This window comes from Rhincodon typus, chromosome 3 (assembly GCF_021869965.1).
Source record: "Rhincodon typus isolate 14 chromosome 3, sRhiTyp1.1, whole genome shotgun sequence".
In the NCBI taxonomy this organism is placed as follows: Eukaryota; Metazoa; Chordata; class Chondrichthyes; order Orectolobiformes; family Rhincodontidae; genus Rhincodon; species Rhincodon typus.
The window spans coordinates 25,022,745-25,045,772 of record NC_063334.1 but is presented as its reverse complement, the minus strand read 5'-3'; the positions used below and the strand labels follow the sequence as shown (position 1 = coordinate 25,045,772).

At 40.9% G+C, this 23,028-nt stretch overlaps 1 protein-coding gene across 5 annotated transcripts in view; it reads left to right on the top strand.

The window, feature by feature from the left end:
• Positions 1–1,017: 1,017 nt before the first annotated feature.
• The window catches only part of znf462 (zinc finger protein 462), a 104,996-nt gene continuing 82,985 nt past the window's right edge, over positions 1,018–23,028 (top strand). For 3 of the 5 annotated variants that reach the window (XM_020530366.2, XM_048595013.1, XM_048595014.1), the window contains exons 1-2: positions 1,018–2,011; positions 2,131–2,297. The gene's annotated coding sequence lies outside the window, so the exon portion shown is untranslated. The remainder of the gene's footprint in view (positions 2,012–2,130; positions 2,298–23,028) is intronic. The other 2 variants (XM_020530367.2, XM_020530363.2) reach the window with 1 other exon arrangement.

Below are 23,028 nucleotides of genomic sequence, written 5' to 3'. Positions count from 1 at the left end.
AGGAATGGTTCCAGGAATGAGAAACATCAGTTGAGGACAGGTTGAGGAAGTTGGGACTGTTGTCCTTGGAAAGAAGAAGGCTGAGAGATCGATAGAGATTTTCAAAATCATGATTGGGCTGGATAGATAGGGAGAAGCTGTTCCTGCGTGTAAAAGAATAAAAAGGACAATGATTTAGAGTGATGTGCAAAAGAAGCAAGGGTGATGTGACAAAAACAAAACCTATTCATGCAGTGAGCAATTAGGGTTTGCAGTGCACTGCCTGGAAATGTGGTGGAGGCAGTTTCAACTGAGAGATTCAAGCAGGAGATTGGCACCAGGTAAAAGAACAGGTGCAGGCACGATGGGCAGAATGGCCTCCTTCTGCATCATAACAAATCTGTGATTGATTGAAGTGCGAGTATAAATGAGTGTGAATATGTTTGTGTGCCTTAGTGTAAGTGATAATCTGAGTGAGTGTCTGAATGTGCGTGAATTTGAAAGTGTGTGAATGCAAGCGTGAGTGTGATTGAGTGAATGCTAGTGCGTGAACATGTCTTCGTGTAGATGTGAGTGAGTGAATTTATGTGGATGAGTGCATGTAAGGAGGCGGGGCCACACCTCTTTTCATGTTCGAGGGCATGTTAAATACCTTGATATTTTGTCTCAGATATGGGTCTCCTCATCCAGCACCAAATCTAAATCTGGAGAAAACAAAACCTTAGCACTTTTCTTCAGTAAGGTGGAAGAAAAAAAATGAAACACGAGGGGGAAATGAGCTCTGAAGAATTGCTACGATTGTCAGATGGAATTTTTCCTGATGCACCATTTGAAGACATTGCCTTGTGTTCTTTCGTCCAGTAATCTCAGATTCATCTCATGTGCATAGCTTCAAAGCTCCCAAAGCCTTCCTTGCATTCCCTCGCCCGCTCCCAACCCCCAGCCTGAACGTAGTATTTAGATCACAAGCTGCCTTAAGGTCTGTTGCTTTACAACTTAGCAGCCGCAGCAGATTAGATCCCAGTAGCGTCTAGCTCTGCCGCTGCTGCTGCCGCCGCCGTACAATACAACCTCTTCCCTTGTTTACTCGCTAAGATTAATGCTCTCAAAGCTTCTCCCTCCCCACAAAGCGGCGTTTTTATCTGCCATCCAGACAGGGCAGTGGAGGGGAAGGGAGGTTGAAAGGTGGATTGCAGCTTAACGTCCAAGGCATTTTTAGCCAGGAAAATACCAGAGTTGGAACAGGACCTACTCAATTTATCTCTTTGGGCAGCGCCTTACGTCACAGACTGGTTCACTTTACAAGGAGGGAAGCGAAATTAAAGAGTGTCTCTGTAGAAGTTTCATTTTAAAGAGGTGAAATGTCACCTTTGGACATGCGAGGAACTTTTCCCAGACCTTGTTAATTTAATAAAATACAAAGGTGACAGAGGATCTTCCCAATTCAGAGCAATCCTAGAACTTTGCAGCTTTGTGCTGTCAAAGCAATTACTCATGCGGGAGATATAGAACTTTTATTTATATTTTCCTTCCCAATAATTAATGTGTGTTAACCCCCCGTCCCTCCTGTCCTCCCAAATTGGGTTCAAGTGATTGTCCCTGGCACCTGTTAGATTGGCACATTGCCTGGGGAAGCCTTCTCCTTCTCTCCCCCCTGTGGCTGGTCTGCTCAACTCTCTCAACCTCCCCCACACCAGCGCTTTGTCATCAACTTTTTTTTCAATCCCTCTCTCTCTGCCTTCTCTTTTTTTCTCTCTCCCTTTCCTGCTAAAGTGCCCGTCACAGATCAGGTCATCTGCAGTTTTAGCAGCAAAAGAGAAAAAAGAAAGGAGCTGGAGCGGTTGGTGTTGGAAGGGGGGGAGGACGAGGAATGAGAGAGATGGCGATCCTGTAAGATCCCTGCAGACAAACCCATGAAGGAGGAACTTTCAACACAAGGGCAGCCAGAGCAGAGAGCGAGAAAAGAGAAAGAGACGAGGAGCCTTGGGCTCGCAACGGGAGAAGAGAGAGAAGGACATCTTGCTCCTTGTGTGTAAGTGAATGCTGCCGGGATAAGACTGCTCCTCCAACTTGCCAGTGCTTATTAATGAGAGCCGAGCTTGCATTGCATGTCTCTGTGTTGTATTAATGTGTGACTCTGCCTTTCTCCAGTGGTGGGGGTGGCTAGTGCTTGCGAGGGAAGGCAGCTCTGGAGGACTAGGAGCGCAGCCAGAGCCACATCTTTTCAACATTTCTCAACATTCCCTCTTCCCCTTGCATGGATCTTGTGCTTTCCAGGAAGAAGGAGGGTCCCTCAAGACATTGTGGCCGTGCAAGAGGTGAGTAGTCTCTTTGTTCCTTTGTTTTTTTGAATGTTTCTCGTGGCTCCCCTTTGAGTTGAGAAGAGAAAGTGCTTCTCTCGCTCTCTCTCTCTCTGAGCTAGCGCAGAAGCCATTACATCGGGAGCTTTTGCTTTATTTGGCTTGTGTGTGTTTTTTGAGGAGCAGCCTGTAACCATGCTAGCGTTCTCTCCATGAAAGCTCCATAGTTGCTGTGCAGCTGGTCTCAGGTCTAGACACAAAGGCAGCGACAGCAGCCAGGGCTGCAAACCATTGCACTTCCTCATAGGCCACCTCCCCCACCCCCTCCTGCTCTTAGTCTCTTTCCTCTTCTAAATGTGCCCCAGACATGCATGGCTTCCTCTCCTCTTGAAGGTCTATCTCGCTCTAGCTTGAATTACAAGGTTTCTTTTGTTATTGAATGTGTCGTGGAGAACTCCCTTTCTCGCCATGAGGGTCCATAGGAATGACTCCTCCTCTAGCCTGATGTGAAGCCATTTTTTTAAAAATCAGCTCCAGGGAGTGAGTTGTGTGTGAAAGAAGAACGACTGCTTAGTCTTTAGATGTTTCTGCCACTGGAAGCGCCAGAGATCCCTCTTGCATTCAGGTAGGCCCATAGCATTGTCCTTCACAGAGGGAGAATAAAACAGAAAATGGTGGAGAAAGAAACTGTTCTCAGCCCTGCGATCTGGAGGAGACCTTGGTAAGAGAGAGCTTCTTTTACAAAGTGCTCTCCAATTTGATTTAGTTCTGACACCAAGTTCTGGTGATCTGTTTCTGTGACCATGTTAAATCTTTTAAAGCATTTTGTGTTAGATAATTTTGAAAACGTGAAATTCTTTCTTCTTTGAAGGCAGATCCTTGCAGAGATAAGGAAAGATGGACTAAAAGAGGAAGTGTAGAGTGAGGTGGTCCTTTCATATATCTTCTGAAATCTCAAGGACACAGAATTGAAACACATCTAGAATTAGACAGTGCATTTCTGAGAACCTCATTAACTGAACTGAATGATTTTTGAGCTTTGTATTCAACTACAATTGAGCAATGTTCTGCAGACACTTGAAGGTGTTGCTTCCATGGTTTGGTGAATTTAAAGTTTTTGTTTAAAGTAGTGTATTCAGAATTGAGTGAGATTTTTGTTTTACTCATGGCTAGGCTGGAAGCGATGTGTCCATGTATCAGAAATTAAAATGAGATAGATCATAGATATCCATTAAATATAAGATCTTGCATGCTGTCTTAGTGGAGAAAAATGTATGATAAATTTCAAAATATATTGCAGAGAAAATCAAGATTATTTACCATTTAACAAAAATGTATCAAGGAGTAATGACGCCAAAACAAGAATGCATATGTGTTGACAGCCATGTTGTGGTGTCCTTTCAGCACAACTGTAGGGAGGTTGCTTATGTCCTGGGAATTTCTTTGTAAATAGCTTAATTATCCTTCCTGGTTTGGAGGGGAGACTTGTCACTAGAATGGGGAATTGGGAGATGTGGTCCTACTCTTGTATCTGCTTAGTTCCTTTTTGCCATGTAATTATGGTTGCTCAGATCTTGAAACACAGTATTCACATCAGAATAGCAGTGAGCTTCTGGCATCTCCTACTCTTCAATTGATTGAAGATCCTGCAGGTGATTTCCCAGGGCAGGTTGAGCTTAATTGCCCATGGTACCTTCCTGTGTAAAATTTAGCATAAGTAGATTGTGAAACCATGTTGGTTTTTCTCAATGGATCTGCCTTCAAGGTAGCCATTTTGTAGAGATTTCTCCAATTTCAGTGTGATGACTAAAACATTAGATTTCCAGTAGAAATGTGAGTACTTTCTGTGTTGGTGTTATTCAGAAAGAAGACTTGATTTAATTGAAGAGAGTCAAACATTCAGTAGGGTTTTTACAAATTCTTAAGAATTTGAGTAAATGTTTGGTTAGCAGTTTTGCTTTTGAGTAACTGCCACCAAAATGCTTTATAATTGTGCTGTTTCTTTCAAAATGTCTTAATTTCCACCACTTCTTATTTAAGAGGTTAAATAAACATTGCTTTTGGCTTTTTGTGATTTGATTGTTTCAAAAGACTATGTAGGAAGGTCCACAATGAATAAGATAGTTCTCTCTCCATCACAAAATCTAGTTCTGCTTTTAGGTATCAAATTGATTGAGCTGGCCTGTCTTCTGGAACACTGGTTCCTGGACTACCAGTGACCTTACTGGTTAGACATGTTTTGGTTTAAATTAAATCTTTGTTTTGCTGAAACGGTGTAGAACATCCAAGCTAGTTAATTATGTACCTGATTTCTGTGTATTTGTGTGTGTATGGGGGTTTGAGATAGACTTTTGAATGCATGTCCTTGAAGGAAGGATAGGGACTGCTTTGGGAAAGGTGGCTGGCATTTTAAGATGTTTTCTGGAAACAGTGGAGATCTGGGCTTCAGAGGCTGGCATTATTTTTCAAGGCATGAACATTGAAGGGTTTCATTTGAAGATTGGTGGGAATGCATGAAAACTTCCAGAGCCTTGAAAATTACAGGTGTTGTTGATCTAAAATATATTTGTAATTTAAAGATGCATAAGTAATATTGGTAACAATACAACACATTCTGATGTACTTTTGCAACATTTGTACAACTTTCATCTTTGTGCACAGGAACCTAAGGTTTGGAAGCACCTCAAAGACAGGAAATCTTAATTAAGCTAGGTGATAGGATAGACTTTATCTGAGATGTTTGGACACCATTCAACTGTTGTTTTGTAGCACAAAACTGAGATTTGAGACAGTTTACAAGCAATGTATGAGATTTGTAAGTGGCTTCAATTTTGCAACTTTTCTTTCAAACCCCCTTTTATTCTGAAACACATGTGTTGCCTTGTGAACAAGGGCAGTCATGAGATCTGACTGAAATGGAGTATTGCTTGCTCGCTTCTGAAGTGCAGTGGTCATTTCCTTCTGAGTTTTTAGGATTTTCCACATTTTGCTCTTTGAACGTTGGCCATTGCATTGCTTTCAGTTTGCAAATATGTTGGTTAAAGTTTCTTTTGAAAAGCAATTGTTCTTAAAATGCTTATTTTATCTGTCAATTGAGGTAACTGAGACAGTAAGAAAACCTCCAAATAAACAAGATTTATCTGACTATGTTATTAGTGGTGCCAACCTGTTTTATTTCTAAAAGCGAGTTTTGTTTTTTTTGTTTAATGGAAGTGCAAATTGCATTACCCATAGCCTTTTCACATTGCTTGTAATCTCTTCTGAATCATTTTATTTGCTTTTTACAATTTCTACTCTGCACCTACTTGAGATTCTCAGCACTTGTGTATAAATGTATACACATAAATATATTCCAGTTAGAATTCTGTTAAAATGGAGGGCAACCCCATTATTCTATATGAAAGGTCACTTTTGTGTAGAAATCAAGATTTAAAAAGGGATATCAGTCTCTGAAGAGCTGAGCTTTCAGATTTTATTTTGCATCCATCTTCAATGGACGGTCACTTGATTAGAAATTCTAACAATGTAGTGGTGGATGGCAAGAAAAATGTAAAGGTTGTTTATCTGAATGCAGAAAGAGGAAGGTTCTACACTGAGGATCTGGTGAAACAGGGCTACAGTATGTAGGTCTCAATGGGGTCTGGAGTCACACGATTGATTGTTCTTATGTGCGTTGGACTGTTTAACAATGAATTGCTCTCCATTCCGTGAATTAATTTTTTGGGTGCGTTCCAATGAGCTTAGCACAAGATGGTGGCTGAGGCTGTCCTAGCATGTAGCCTTTTGAGATCTGTGATGGCTGCCTCCTTATTGTGCTGCCTTAATCCCCTTGCATATATAGACAACGGTCTTTTCTGCTTGCTAGGACTTTTAGTAGAAAGTCTCTAATGATAGACTAGTGAAATGCCTCAAGCAACAGATTAAATTGATGTAAAGAAAGATGATGTATCTTCAGGTTGTGTGCAAGCTGGCTAAAGTATTACAATATTTATTTTGCTCATGAAGTCATGGACATGGTTATTTTTGTGCACCTAGAGATTTTAATATATTTCAGGATTGAAGGTCATCAGATTTAGATTCTATTTGAAGATGGAGGCTTAGTCAAAATTGCAGAATGCTGAATCAGCCAATGTGGTCAATGTTTTGACGGTTAATGGTTGAAAGGTTGTTGTGGGAGTTGTAGAATGTCAAGCGTATATTGTTTAATTTCTCATTGTTATCAAAAATTCTCATCACCATCCAGATAGATGCTTTTTGTCTAAAATGACATTTTTCTAAAGTGTCATTCACAACCTTTGTTTTTGTCACTGCACTTTGCAGAATTTGGCTTTGTTGTAGAGCCTCAAAGAATTTTTACTATTTTGCTTTTATTTCATCTTACAAAATGTTGCTGTGCACTCTAATATTTTGATATTCATTCCTTCCTAATTTAAATGTCCAGTAGTTGGTAGTCATTCTGCCACTTGAATGGTGCACAGAAATTTTTAATTCCAGCTGTCTTTTACTCTCATCCCTTCCCCCACTAAAATAATTAATGGAAAGAAAACACATTGAGAGAATTTCCAGGTGACCAGATGGATTTTTCTTTTTGGCATATGCCTGGTTTTATTTAAGATTCTAGATTATGGTTTGCAGGCAAGCAATGAATTCCTAAGGTTTTGGAGTAGCTCGGGTTGTGGGTGTTGAGGTTGGTTGGCTCACCGAGCTGGTTTGGTGTTCTGCAGACATTTCATTACCGTGCTTGGTAACATCCTCAGTGAAGCCTCTGATGAATTCCTCTTGATACTTAACCCGTTTCCCATATTTGATCCACATTTTCTCATTGATAATAAGCACCAATACAAGCATCACTTAGACAAAGGACAGTGCTCGGAAAGGGTTAAAAATGTGGAAAGAGTCATGATTAGGGAATTCCATTATTGTGTATGGCTGCTTTTTCCTATTATACGCCTGGGCTAATCTGAGAGGGAACTGTTCCTTAGATAAAGACTGTTGATTAGAGAGACCAGCAGAAGACAAAATAATGGTGCGGCTCAAGTCCATAAAAGACTTGCATTGTAGAGAAGAGTCCCAGGTAAACATGACATCATTTGCTTTTTTGAAAAAAACTCCATCTTGTGTGGCTGCTCAAAGAATGTTCCAGTAAATAGAAGCTGGTATCCTTTTCTAAAGTTAAAGGTTTGGTGTTCTACAGCAACAACATCCAGGGATTAAATAATATTGATCTGACAAAGTATATTTGTTCATAGTAAACATCTCATATCAAATGTGGTTGCTCCTTGAATTTGAGTTTCTGAGAGAGTTAGTGCAAATGTGGAGTTAATATCCCTGCTAAATTCAGTAAGCATTGTGCAGACTGTAACCTGATGTACATATGTGGTATTGTGCAAACTTCTGAAGTGCAGGAGCAAAAAATGAGGAGCAACCAAATCTTGTCAAACTGGATTCCAAGTATTTGGAGGACTGCCAGTAGGAATCTTGTTTTGTTTCATAGAAGCAGAAAATGGCGATTTGAGACTTAACTAGAAAGCTGCACTCTTCCATGGAGAGGTTGAGTCTGTTAAATATGAATCTGGCTCTATTTTAGATCTCCACTTGTCCTTTATTTGTGTGACAGAAGATAAAATGTGAAGTAATCTGCTTTCATCTGCAAGTCCACACGACAAGCATTACATGACCTGTCCCTTTAAAGGAAATAATGGGATTGATGATTGATGTCACTTGCTGAGAGAGCACCCAGTGGATATTGACTCTGAAAGAAGAGTGTCTGGGTAATCTATGCTGTCCTACATTTTACTCAAGGTTGCAAAAAAAAATGCTTTGCATTTTGACTTTCCAAAGTGGATAGGGCAGGCATACTGAGAATTTGATAAAGAACTCGTGGGATCTAACATGTGCATTGTGGTCGTGTTCAATGCCTTTCTTTTAAAAAGAGATCTGCATCTGGAGAGTTGCAAAATGGGGCCTCTGATCTGCAAAGCTAGCAAGCCTGCTGCCAGAGTTGTGACGCAGGAGATAAAACTGTTGGGCAGCAGCAGCTGGGGGGTGGGTCCACATAGAAGGATGTAGTGTCTACATGAAGAACTTGGCTTGGCAGAAAGCAGGCAGCCATTTCATCTCAGCAGATTATAATTTTGGTTGCTAGGGGAGCTAGAAGCGAGCACCAAAGGGAAAATGTAGAGTAAGGTTACCTTTAGAACCTTCAAGAATCTTTTTAAAAAAAGAACACCTGGTAAAACTGTCCAAATTTGATATTTTTTTCTGAAAAAAAAAATCACCTCATGAAAGGACCAGTTCATTTAGTCACCCTTTTCCCCTCCTGTCTCTGAACCATTTCCTTTGTTTGCATTGACTTAGGACTAATAAAACTACAGAGTTTTAATAAGAAATATATCCACTGGGTGAATAGTCACAGTAGCAGTTGCGCTTTTTGAAAGACCTGCTAATCTGTTGGTGCATTATTGTCCAGTTAACCCTTACTTTGTTTTTCCCCAACTTAGTAAACCTAAGTAAGATCCAGTCAATCAGTAAGATCCTGGTGGGCCACTTCTATAATATTGAGGCAGATGTATGAAGCAATTCCTTGGATCAGTTTTTATAAACAAAAAAAATGCTGGAGTGAGCGAACAATGGTGAGCAGTTTGTGCAAAATGTGGTTTAACCTAATTTGAGGAAGTATCTTCCTGAAACAGTAGTGGGGAGTGGAATAGAATTAGAGAACAGTTGAGAAAGAATAATTAAAGCTCTTATCTTCAGATCCCATATTTTATCTAGCGAATGTGCTGGTGGAGTTGTTCAAAGTTCAGGTGCTGGCTGATGATTTGCATGCAGCATAGTAAATGTGTTCAGCTTCACAGATTTGTTTGAAATGCGCAGTGCATGCGGAATAGCTATTGAGTCGCACTGCCTAGCTTGTAGATGGAGCTTTGGACGGAATATTTTATCTGTCATGTGAAAAGGAGCTGGGTGGGTGCTATCAAACCAACATTAATCCACCTGATGGAAGGCAGTGTTTGCTTAACCTTAACTGCATTTACTTTTATTGTCATCATTGGGAACTGTAAAAGGTGGATGTCTAGTTTAGGAAATACTGGTATTGGTGATTTCTATCCTTTGTAATATTTAATGGTAGATCTTAAACCATGTCGTCAAAGGTGTCAGATTATTGGCCCAGAGGCACCAAATTTGACACAATCATTAATGTAATTAGCATTTACTGGTGGAAATATGAATACTTTGTCTACAGGTGTAAAAAGTGTCACCAAGGTAAATGCACTGCATTCGAGTATAAGGCTGGGGGGTGGGATGGGAATAAATTTGGGGGGTGGTGTGGGGAGGTGGAGAAGGAGGGGTGAGTGTTCTTTGTTCTGAAGTTGGACCTGCATTGGCAGAGCAAGTCATGACCTCAGTATATCCTGGGCTTTGTTCCAACTTGCTCACTGTTTCCAGTTTTATTAATTAACCTCTGACTGATTAGTGCAAGACCTTTACCTGTAGATGTTGATGCGTCAGACTGGACTAAATGGATAAAAATTTGGGGAATTTTTTTGATCATTTTGTAGAGTTTGTTTAAAAATAGAGCTGCATGAGATCACTCTGAAAACCCTGCGATTGATGCGAAGAGGGACCAATTTCCTGAGAAGTCCTCAAAAAACTTATCAAAACCTTTTTAAGAAAATATTTGATACAAGCTCAGTTTACAGAACAGTGGCTGCATTATGCTTATTTTGCAATATTTTGGAAGGTTCTGTACCTAGAGAACAGGACAGGTTTCTCTGAGTGCTAGATTTAAGAGTTGGAAAATTCTTCTTTGCCTGAAATCTTAGAACCTAGGTCTTGCCTGGGGTCCTTCAGTTTTATGGCATGTCTGTCAGGGCAAGCAAGCGTTGTTCTTTTTTCTCTACTGACCATTTTCAAATTGGCTGCAACACTGAAAGGAATCTTCCAGTGTCAGACAAGTACAGATGTAAGCCATTTGGCTCATCGTTCCTGTATTGGCTCTTTGAGCAAGCTATCTAATTGGCCTCATTCCCCATAGTCCTGCAAATATTCTCCCTTACAAATATTTAAAATAAGAATAGGTTTTGAATACTTATATATGTGAATGTATTAAATTAATTTTTTGAAAATGCTATAAAGTTTTTACAGAAAATGTAGAGACAATTGTTTGAAATGTACTTTTAACTTTGATCTGTCAAGGTTTCCGAAGGAAACAGTGTCTGTAAAATCCAGAAGAGTGCTTGTGGAACTATTCTTGTTTGGCAATGAGCATGGTAGATATTTTGGTGCACAAGTGTTGGTTGTTATAAAGATCTTTGTCCTTATTAAATCGTCAGAATGACGTGTACATGAGCAGCATTATTGCTTTAATGTGAAGCACAGCAATAAATTCCATCGTCAATGCTGGACAAAGGGAGACTATTGTGAATTGCTAATGCATTATTAAAAATTTGTCATGTGGGCTATGATTCACTCCATTGAAGTGCTCAAGTATTAGGGCTCATGGTTTAAAATGATGGGCACGAGTAAAAAGGGGGCGTGAAGTGGAAGTAGTGCACCCATAGCACAATTCTTATACAGTGAGTTAACAGGGGGGAGACCTTTTGTCAGGGTGAATCATTTTGAGATAGTTGTATATGTTCGTAGAGGTTGGGATTGAATAAAATAATGGGGACATGCATGTGTGAGGGTGACTGAGGGATATATTGAGAAGATGTGTGGATGAGATTGATTGGGTAAAATGATTATGCTTTAATATATCCTCATCTACATAGTTTAAAGATGAAGCACTTTTTGCAGATGAAAGAGCCTCTTTTTTTTTGAATTTAATCTCTCTTTGTGACATGAGAATAAGGAGAAGTTAGTGTCGGGCCTGGAACTCTTTCATATGGGACCGTTGCAAGACAGTTTAAGGCTTGGTGATCAGTCTGCTTGGTAGTGAGAGTTTGGCATCATTTCTGAATGAAACTGTCAGGTCCTGCCTTGTAAGGGTTCTCCTTAGCTTGGAGCTAACTTTGAACTCGATAAATGGACACTTGCTTTGTGAAGTGTGTAGCTTTGCAAAAATTCCATAGATTTGGATTTTTTTTAACAAGGTTTTACATGTTTTTAAAAGACTTTCTTTTTCAAATGGATCAAACTGTGAAAAAGAAATCCATGCATTTTACTGCTCATGTGCACAGAGGTTTTAATTGTTCTTTTTAAAGTTGTGTGCAGATGTAATCAAGATGTTGATGGTATAGGTAGAAGAGAAATGGTTTCGAGTAGGAGGAGGGTTGAGTAACCAGAGAACACTGAAGCAGAGCAGGCATTTTCTTTTTGTGTAATTCATTGTGATCTGTGAACAAAGAGAAGAGAACGGGGCTCATCTTGTGATGGGCTGAATGTCCTCTTGCTGTGCTTCATGATAATTTCGATTCAGAAATTGTGTATAGAACACGGCTTCCCAAACCATTGGTTATGAGCCTTGAGGCACCGATGAGGAGCATGGTGAGAATTTATCTTTATAACATGGTGACAAGCAGTGCAGACTCCATTTAGCTGCCTCCTACCTTCAGGAGGTCTGAAGATTCTTCAGGCTCAGCCTTGAAATGGCTGCTTCAGCAAACAGTCAGTATACAGAAGAGCTGAGCATTTGAGAGCCCGAGAGAAAAGAAACTGGTGTAAAGTTTGAACAAGGAAGAATCGACAGTTGATGGTAGAAAGGAATTCTGACCTGGTGAGAGATGTGCAACAACAAGAGCAAGCTGGCAACATCATGGAGCTGGTTTCGCCAAGCAAGTTATAGATTGCATTGGGTGCTGATTGTCTGTAGGAGCGGTTCAGGCATGGTTTAGCAGGACAGCGAATGGATATCAGAGGATCTGCGAGTAAAAGTTGAAATCCACAGTGGGGAAGGGTAAAACTTTTAAAAATGAAAATTGAGTAAACAAAGTGTCTCGGTGTTGAATGCTGCTGCTATTGTGATCGAGCATCAAGAGGCACAGAAGCAATTTAAAATGACAGTAAAGGACACTGGTGAAGCCAGTTTTGGAGTACTGCATGCAGTCTGGTTGCCCTGCTATAGGAAGGATATTAAATTGGAAAGGGTGCAGAAAAGATTTACAAGGATGTTACCAGGACTGGAAGGTTTGAGAGGCTAGACAGGCTAGGACTTTTTTCACTGAAGCGTACGAGGTTGAGGGGTGACCTTGTAGAGGTTGATAAAATCATGAAGGGCACAGAAAAAGTGAATAGCAAAAGTCTTTTCCCTAGGTTGGGGAAGTTCAAAATTAGAGGGCATATTTTTAAAGTGAGAGGAGAAAGATTTAAAAGGGACCTGAGGGGCAACTTTTTCACGCAGAGGGTGGTGCATGTATGGAATGAACTGCCAGAGAAAGTGGGAGATGCAGGTACAGTTACAGCATTTGAAAGACATTTGACAGGTATGTCAATAAGAGAGTTTAGAAGGATATGGGCCAAACACCGACAAGTGGGACACATTTAGTTTGGGAAACCTGGTTGGTATGGTTGAGTTGGACCAAAGGGGCTGTTTCCATGCTGTATGACTCTATGATGTAACAGACCTGAGAATATCACAGATCCATAACACAGGGACAATTTAGAAGACTAAGCAGGCACAGGGCCTAAGAAAAATTTAGGAGACAATTTTGGTGACAGGCAGGAGATCCTATTTGTTAAAAACTGCAGTAAAGTGGAAAAAGATTTATTTAAATAGCCAACATTGGGACTTGTCCATGAAAAAACAGTGAAAGCAATGGGAATAAGTGTTTCGAGCTGCCACATCTAGGGAAAACATCAGAAGGAATGGGAGTCATTCGTAGAGGTGTGAAGAGAGGATTCATTTGGTAAAGTTAAGTGAACAGGAATTGTTATTAAAGCTGCAGGCAGCAGGATTTATTCTGTAAAGCTGTTAAGGAAACTGAAATTGTTTTAGGTCGCAAGTAGCAGGGTTCACTTAGACAGGATTTCTCCATTTCACGCACACAAACACAGGAAAACCCTACAGTACAGCAATAGATTACAGCATTGCTTTAATGGCAAAGTCGCCATTGCCTCAGAGGACTATAGGACTTCTCGCTCTCGCTCTCGCTCTCGCTCTCGCTCTCGCTCTCTCTCTCTCTCTCTATCTCTCGCTCTCTCTCTCTCTCTCGCTCTCTCTCTCTCTCAAGAGAGAGACAGAGACACGACTGATGGTGAGTTTAACCTGAGCATCACTAAGTGAGAATGAGGTTGAAAAGGTTGGACCTTCATGGTAACCTCCGCTAATACAGGAATTAACCCCATGCTGTTGGTGTCACTCTGCATTGCAAACCAGCCATCCAGCAAACTGAGCTAATTGAGACCCCAACTGCAAAATTAAAAGCATTTAAAGCAATGAAGATAATCACTTTATATAGTCTTGACTGCAGAAATAATATTGCCAAGATTTAATTTCAGAAATGAGTCACATAGAACACAGAATTGGACATGTTCAAGAAAAAAATGTTAAATATACAGAATTGGTTCCAGCTAGATATGGAATCAGAAGCTGAACAAGTAAATTCTCTTTTGTGTTTAATTGAGAGTAAACTGATGGCATCATTGCTGGCCAAAGTGTAAAAGCAGCAACTGATACTTTTGAAGAAGTCCTGAAAACCTTTAACAATTACTATAACAAATAAAATTACTGAAAGAGCAAGATTTAATGGAAGTGGTGCTCAGTATCCAGGAGAATCCATAGGCAGTTTCATTCATGATATGTACAGATTAGTTGAAGAAAGTGATTATAGTGATTTAAAGTCAGAGTTCATAAGAGACTGAATTGTTGCTGACGATGATGAGTTGTTGATGAAGATTTGACTTGAGAGAGCCATTTTAGATGTTGAGTGAAACCAAAGCGAGGCAGCAATACCGATCATCCTAAGCTCAACCTTATCTTGAGATCAACTGATCCATTTAGTTCTTAAGATACAGAACCCCTGAAGAGGCAGGTGAGAATTCAGTACAGCAAGAAGAACTAGGTAGGACAGGCTACAATAGAAGAAAAGCAGAAGCAGTCCTATGGGAAATAGGTGATTGAGACATAATTTTTTGGCAAGATGATATTAATTTCAATAGGTGTCTTACTGATTTTAAGCTTGATACCAGTGTGAACGTCTTTATATTATCAGTGTGCCATGTTTGAAGAAACATTGCTTGCAGCGTGAAGCAAATCAACTACATAGTCTGGAGGTGTACCACATAAGTTTAAAGATGTGTTGCAGAGTTATTGCAGCATAAGTTCATCAAATTGTGACATATAGACAAGTTCTCTGCTGTCATAAACACGTTTTTTGACCCGAGCTGCCTTGAAATGGCAAAATGAGTCCTATTAGCAGAAGTCATGGAGCAACTGGTCAAGGACCACTTTAAAGTTTTGGCAAAGATCTGTAGCTCGGGTTGTGGATGAGTTTGTTGATTTACTTGCCAAGTTGGCTTGTTTTTGTTCAGACGTTTCATCACCATGCTAGGCGACATCATCAGTGGAGCCTCCGATGAAGCCACTGATGATGTCACCTAGCATGGTGACAAAACGTCTGAACAAAAACAAGCCTGCTCGGCGAGCAGGACCACTTTGTTACTTAACAACTGGTCGAAGGACAACTGGATAAGATGTGGTAGGCCTCCTTAGACTCCTGGTGGAACCCATAACCAAGGAAAAATCCATTGAGATAGTTCAAACAGGGAATTCAACTTCTTCCTCCCAGGAAGAATCCTCAGTACCAGTGACCAAGATTATGCTGAACAATAGGCAACCCTCTTGAATAATGTGATTAAGAAAGAAAGCATTTTGATTTCACTGAAACTAGCTGTTGAGATGAAATGAAAACATCTGAGTTAAGCAAAAAATTGATGCAAAGAACCTAAACACTTCAGCACAGATTTATGGGTGCATAGGGTGTGTATTCGTGGCCGAGTGGTTAAGACATTGGATTAGAAATCTAGTGGGGTTACCTCTTTTGTGGGTTTGAATCCTGCTGACTACAGTCCTTGTTTCTGTCATCTGGGGAGGTGTTGGCCTAGTGGTATTGTTGCCAGACCATTAATCTAGAGACCCATGTAATGTTCTGGGGCCCCAGTTACAAAGAAACATAGAAGATAGGAGTAGGAGGCGGCCATTCGGCCCTTTGAGCCTGCTCCACCATTCTTCACGATCATGGCTGATCGTCCAACTCAATAGCCTAATCCTGCTTTCTCCCTATAACTTTTGATCCCATTCGCCCCAAGCACTATATCTAGTCGCCTCTTGAATACATTCAATGTTTTGGCATCAACTACTTCCTGTGATAATGAATTCCACAGGCTCACCACTCTTTGAGTGAAGAAATGTCTCCTCATCTCCGTTCTAAATCGTGCCACCTGGCAGATGGTGGAATTTGAATTCAATAAAAATCTGTCATTAAGAGTCTGATGAGGACTATGAAATCACTGTCAATTGTTGGGAAAACCCTGTCATTCACTAAAGCCTTTTAGGGAAAGAAATTTGCCATCCTTACCTGGTCTGGTGTATATGTGACTCCAGATACACAGCAAAAGGGTTGACTCTCAACTGCCCTCTGGGCAATTAGGGATGTGCAGTAAATGCTGGCCTGTGAATGAATAAAAAAACAATCTGCTCATGCAGATCCAAGTTGTGACAAGTCAAACTCCAGGGAAGCCACCAGTGAAACAGGGTGGCCCCATCTCCACTGATTCAGAAGACAGACAAAAAAAAATTGCCCAGTTCAGAGATCCACAATGTTGTGGTGGGGAGAAAACAGTTGTCTGTTTCAACTGGGCAACTGTCCTCTGTGAAGAAAATCCAAGAGATTGAAAGTGATAAGAGTAATTATATATACATATGTATATAGCCTTAAGGGGGAGATTGGGGAGGAGATGTTGTATAAGAATGACAGGGTTGCTGCTGAAGAGTATTTTAAGCACCATCCACAATGACACTGTATAATGACTTGGAGAGAATTAACTGAGGATCTTGAAGGGTAAGACGTACCAGCTGGTTCTTTACAAAGTCTTTCAACAACATCTATCATATTAATGCACATATACTGGTATTTGTTGGCATTGATTACACGCCAAATCTTAACCCATAACTTTTGGACTGACTCAGGCGAGAGTGCTACTCATTGCTGCACTACCGGTGTTATTTTTGTTTCGAAAAGAACAGCACGGTGGTTCAGTAGTTAGCACTGCTGCCTCACAGTGCCAGGGACCCAGTTTGATTCCACTCTTGGGTGATTGCCTGTGTGGAGCATGCAATTTCTCCCCATGTCTGTGTGGGTTTCTTCTCTGTGCCCTGGTTTTCTCCCATGGACCAAAGATGTGCAGGTTGGGTGAATATACTGATTTATTTATTGTCACGTGTACTGAAATACAGTGAAAAGTTTTGTTTATGAGCGGTACAGGCAGATCATAGTAAGCAAAGGATGTACAGATCAAAAAGACTTAGACAGAGGCATACAAGTTACGTTGCACAGGGCATGCACTAGGCGAGATCAACATTAGCAAGATCAGCATTATTTGAGGCTAGAGCGTCCACTCATCAGTCTGATAATGGCCAGGAAGAAGCTGTTCCTGAACTTGCTCGTGTGTGTTCGGGCATCTGTATCATCTGCCTGACGGAGGAGGTTGTAGGAGGTCACTACCGGGGTGCGATGGGTTTTTGATGCTGTTGGCCGCCTTTCCGCGGCAGCGAGCCGTGTAAATAGAGTCCATGGATGGAAGGTTGGCTTCTGTGATGGTCTGGGCTGTGCACACCACCTTCTGTAGTTTCTTACGGTCCTGGACAGAGCAGTTGCCATACCAGACTGTTATGCACCCGGAAAGCATGGTTTCGTTGCTGCGGGCCCTAATGGACATGCCAAATTTCCTGAGCTGCCTGAGGAAGAAGAGCAGTTGTTGTGCCGCCTTGATTGTTGCATCTACGTGGGAAGTCCGGGATAGGTTGTTGATTATCACTTATTGTCACTCCGAGGGACTTGATGCTCTTCACCATCTCAACCTTAGTTCTGTTGATGTAGATGGGGGCGTGTTCTGCTCCTTTCTTCCTGAAATCAATGATCAGCTCTTTAGTTTTGTCAATGTTGAGATTGTTTTCACTGCACCACAAAGCTCTCAATCTCCTCAATTTCAATCTCAATCTCAATCTCAATCTCTTCTATAGTTTGACTCATCAAAGTTAGGTATCCGTCACACTACGGTGGCGTGGTCAGTGAACTTGTTGATGGCATTCGTTCAGAATTTGGCAACACAGTCATAGGTGTGAAGGGAGTACAGCAGGGGGCTGAGGATGCATCCCTGGGGGGAGTGGGGGGCTCCAGTGTTGAGTGTTATTGTGGAGGAGGTGCAGCTACCTGTCTTTACTGATTGTGGCCTGCTAAACTGGCCAAGCTAAATTGTCCCATAGTGTCCAGAGATGTGTAGGGTAGGTAAGTTAGCTGTGGTAAGTGCAGGGTTCCGGGGATAGGGGTTGGGTCTAGGTGGGATGCTCTTTGGAGAGTTGGTGTGGGCTCCTTGAACCTAATGACCTGCTTCTGCACTGTAGGCGTTCTATGATTCTAAGTAAGTCAGTCCTTCGTCAATGTACTTGCAGAGCTCATTCTTTTCTTCTAACTTCATCTGCACAGTTTTGAAGAATGGACTGCAATAAGAGGTGTAGCACTCTCCCATCTGTGCCACAAGGTTTTAGGTAGAAGTTCCACCTAATTATCAGCTCAATGCTAACAGTGCCGTACTGGAGGAGTGCTGCATTGTCAGTGGCTGTCTTTTAGATTGGGCGTTAAGCAGAGACATGGTTTGCTGTCTTTTGTTTCATCTGTTATGTCCACATAAAGGAACATAGCACTTGGCTAAATGGCATACTCTTTCTGCCCTTTGAGTCTGCTTTGCCATTTGGTAAGATCATGGCTGATCTGGTTGTAGCCTCCACTCTAAATTCATGTCTGTACCCCAATAACTGTTACTCATTTGTCTATCAAAAATCAATCTCAATTATCCTTGAATAAATTCAATGACATAGCGCTACTGTTTTCTGGAAAGAGAATCCCACAGACTAAGCACTCTGAGAGAAAAAAAATCCTCCTAATCTCAACCTTCAAAGGGCGTTGCCTTTTATTCTCTTATTTTTAAACAATGTCACCTACTTCTTGTCAGATGCCATGCCACTATTTTCATGGAGATCAGGAGAGTACTCTTTAGAGTCTTGGTCAATATTTATCCATCAAGCAACATCACTGAATCATTCTGGAATATGCAGTTGGCAAACTGGCTGTCAAGTTTCCTATATTACAACCATGATTATACTTCAAATGTGCTTCATTGGTTGTGAATGGCTTTGAGATGTTCTGAAGATGAGCAAGGTGCTACAGAAATGTACGTCTTAGTCATTTTCACTTGAAATATTCATAATTTAAGCTACCTCTCTAACAACAAGACACCCTCCTCTCCATTATTTGTGTTGTCAAAAATGTGCTTTTTTGACTTGGGCCATCTCAACGTGACACTTTGCATTTTGCAAATTAAAATCTGATCGGTGCAGATCAGCTATCTCATTCTTAGTGACAAGAAATTGGCATTTTGGTTCAAATTGGCTTCATCAAAATGGCTCTTTTTTTCAGTGCAGTCTGTAGCCTGCACTCCGTTCTATTTGAGGGACGTACTGTATGCAATAGGAATGAGAGCACTCTGAGGAAGTGCATTGCAATACAGTGCCTTTGTTTCCAGGAGTGCTCCCAAGTAATGGTAGTTATTTGCATTCCACATAGTGCGGTGTCTCACTGCCTCTCATCTGTATGCTGCTCCCGTCGCACAGCATCTCGAGCCTGTGAACACAGACAATGCGCCATCACATTGTGCCATTTGAAGCTCTTTAAACCCTCGATGCATGTGAAGGTCCATTGTTGTGTTGTACCAGCTGACTCTGCACCTCGCAAACAGCACTGATGTTTTGTACCATCAGTTTCTATGGGAAGGGATCTTTGTATGATCTTCCCCTGGCAAGCGCCATGTTCTCTAGTGTATGAAGCACACTAACAAACTACTGGTCCACTTCTCTGCATATATCTGATCACTACTGTTATTTAAAGTATTTAGCATGAAGGTGTCAGACATGTGCCAACATGATGTGTTGAATTTTCTACCTTAACTGTGCTAGTTGTTGAGACATTTTACTAAAGATCATTTCACTAATACAGTCCAAAAGAACCAAACGCTATTTTCCCAAAAAAAACTGGTTTACACAGCGCATTCCAGATCCTAACCACTCACTATCTGAGAGTGTGGTGCAAGCAGATTCAGTTGTAGCTTTCAGAAGAGATTTAGATATTCATTGATAAAGAAACATCTGCAGAGCTACAGGGAAAAGGTGGGTTGGTGTGGCTAGCAGAGTTGCTCCTGCAGAGAGCCATGACAGGCTGAATGGTCTCCATCTATGATTCAGCTGCTGTAGACTGGTAATTCAAACCTCCAGTTAGTAAAGCGAAATTGCAGAACTGTCTTGCTTTTTAACTGAGAGAATGAAACCTATTGAAATTGAGTAAAAATCTGACTATTGAACAGTTGAAAATAGGACATTGTCAGGCAGGAAGCCTTTAGTAAGCTGGAAGAATGTATAGTTTACAAGCCAAAGAACAGCAAATGTATAAAGTGGGAACAATAATTCCTTTGGTAGTAAATTGCAAAATGATCTTTTCAAACATTTTGGTTTCTAAAGGAAGGGGGCACTGGGTTTAACAAGGGGGGTCTCCACTTGACAAAGTGGTTGTGCAAACCAGGGAAAATGTTCCATGGATTTTGCATGTTTTGCATGTGCCTATGTTAAGGTTTACAGGTGTAGTTGTGTACGAGCTGTATGCTTGCCCCACCCAATGTACTACTGAGATTTGAACGTATGTTTTATAATTTTTGCTTGAAATAGAAACCTATCGCCCTGTCTGGAGAAATAAAACAACAAAAAAGAACATTTGTCATCTTACTTTTTCAGTAGCCACCTTTCGTCATTTTTCTCGGTGGTGCACTGGTGCATTCTGTAAGGTTCATAGTTTGTTATTAAAACATCAAAGTAAATAGTGTTTGAGAAAACCAGGACAGTAATCCAAAGCAAAATAATACATGTTTGTGGAGGAATGGAACTGTGGGATGACAGGCCCAAGTTTTATTATAATCTGTAATGTTCAAAGTAACCAAGGAGGGATGAAAAAAGAGCCCAGCAAGAGGACTGGTTTACATTAAATTTGTTAGTACATAGAATCATAGAAACCCTACAGTGTGGAAACAGGCCCTTCAGCCCAACAAGTCCACACCGATCCTCAGAGACCATCCAGACCCATCCCCGTATAACCCACCTGATCTACACAACCCTGAACACTACAGGCAATTTAGCATGGCCAATCCACCTAGACTGCACATCTTTGGATTGTGGGAGGAAACCAGAGCACCTGGAGGAAATCCACGCACCACGGGCAGTATGTGCAAACTCCCCACAGACAGTCGCCTGAGGGTAGAATCGAACCCACGTCCCTGGCGCTGTGAGGCAGCAATGCTAACCACTGAGTCACCGTACAGTATCTAGGTTTGTCGCAGAAACTGTGATTGTTGAGATTGATTTAAAAACCGACATCATTATCAGATTTCCCACAGTGTAAATTACATAACTTAGTGGTTGGAGGAGAGGTGCTAGCCCAGTATAAAAACCAGTCCTTAGTTTCAGTTACCCATCGTGGGCTATTACGTATTGAATAAAATAAAAGATTAATATCAAGTTTTTTTTTATTTAAAGAACAGCTTAGACTCTACTGCTGAGGAGTTGTAGTAGGACAGAGGTAGTTTACAGCAAATTTAATATTGAATTTTAATTCTTTCTCCAACCTTCTGCCTTCCATTGAATTGATCCCATTGATTTGCCAGTGCCCTAACTCACACTAAATCATGTTTCTCCATCTGCCCAATGCTCATTGACCTACGAAGGCACCTACTCCTACAACCTCTGGATTTAAAAAATTCTCATCCTTGCTTTCAAATCCCTCCTGAGGTATTCTCTTTCCCGTTGCTCCCTGTCTGTTTGTTACCACCTCCAGCATTACACATCTCGGATCTCCATGGCACCTCAATTCAGGCCACTTGAGCATCCGCGATTTTAATCTTTCTACCATTGGTGGCCTTACCTTCAGCTGCCTGGGTCTAAGCTGTGGAATGCCTATCTTAAACCTGTCCACCCATCTCTTCTTTCTTTAAAGTGCTTCTTAAAACCTGTCTCTTTGACCAAGATTTTTGTCACCAATCTCTAATATCTCCTTACATGGTTCAGTGGTAAAATTTGTCTAATTATGCTCCTGTGAACAACTCCAGGTGTTTTATCATACTGAAGGTACAATATAGTCTTCAAACCAATTAAAATGGGTTTATTTAACAAAAAAGTGATGGACAAATTGCATTTTTGGATGGTGCAGCCAGATAAATTCTTACAGTGAATTTTAAACCAATATTTAAGGATTGGGTTAGGGAAAAGGTTTTCCTTCAACAAAGCTCTCATCTTCCAATAATCGGGATTGCTATAAATGCTTCTGATTTCCGTCTATCTCAAACATTCCCTGGGCTGGCATAGTCTGTATCTTGTTGCTGCCATTTGGCTTACATTTCTTGGTGGGTTCCTGTGGTTATTTTGCACATTCTGCACCTGTTTAAACAACATTCTGATTTGTAGTTAACAGATTCAGGAGTGTTGTACTGGAGCCCACAACTAGGCTGTTTTATTCTATTTACATTACACTGTTATTGACAAGGTGCTTGCAGAAATTCCAACTTTTCCAGTTTCCCAAACTGATTCAGAAAAGAAAAATTTGGGGCAAGTTACCGATAGTTGTCTCTTAGATGTTGTGTCTGAAGTTCTGTGCAGGCTTCACTGGAGGAACCCAACATCAATAGCCTATCTTAGAGACGTCTTGAGTATATAACATGCTATCCCTGCACCCATGGAAAACACCAGTCACTTCCCGTTCTCTGTTCAATGACTGAGTCTCTAATGAATGACCAGACTTACCTTAGAACACGGGAAGACACAGCACGCAGCGCACTGAGGTTATTTATTTATTACATCAACAACTACCTTAAAACTGTAAGCAGTTTGGTCTGTCTGTTGATGGAGGTTTACAAAATGAGCAGATGAGTAGATTGAGATTACAGCCATAAAATCTGAAGGAACGACACCACATTTCGTTGATTCCTAAAGATAACACTTAATTCATACTGGAGGAAAAGAAATTATACGGGTTCCTCCCAGAGGAATTATGACACATCAGGAATAGGGCGGAACAACCTGCAGATGGAATTATTTTGGAAAAAGCATCACATGTTTTGGAGACTCATCCAGTTTTCATCCAGTCTGTATAAAGACAATGATGATTCTTACGAGATATTGGAATTTGAAATGTAGATATTTTTGTTTTGTGGATTCAAATGCACCAATCAAGCTAATGTAAACCACCTCCATAACATCACAAAAAATGGCTAAGATAAACAACACTTAAATGCTAGCCCTACCTTAAGTGTTTAATATCCAACTGTGCAGAAAGCTAAGTCATAAGGAACCAACATTTCTATAATAAGTTGATGCTTTCTTTGTTAAACATTGAAATCCAATGATTTATGAAAGGGGTGTTTAATACAATCTCAAGAAGGAGTCCTGTTCGGGAAAGTATTTCAAATTGCATGAAGTGATTCATTCCTACTGACTGCA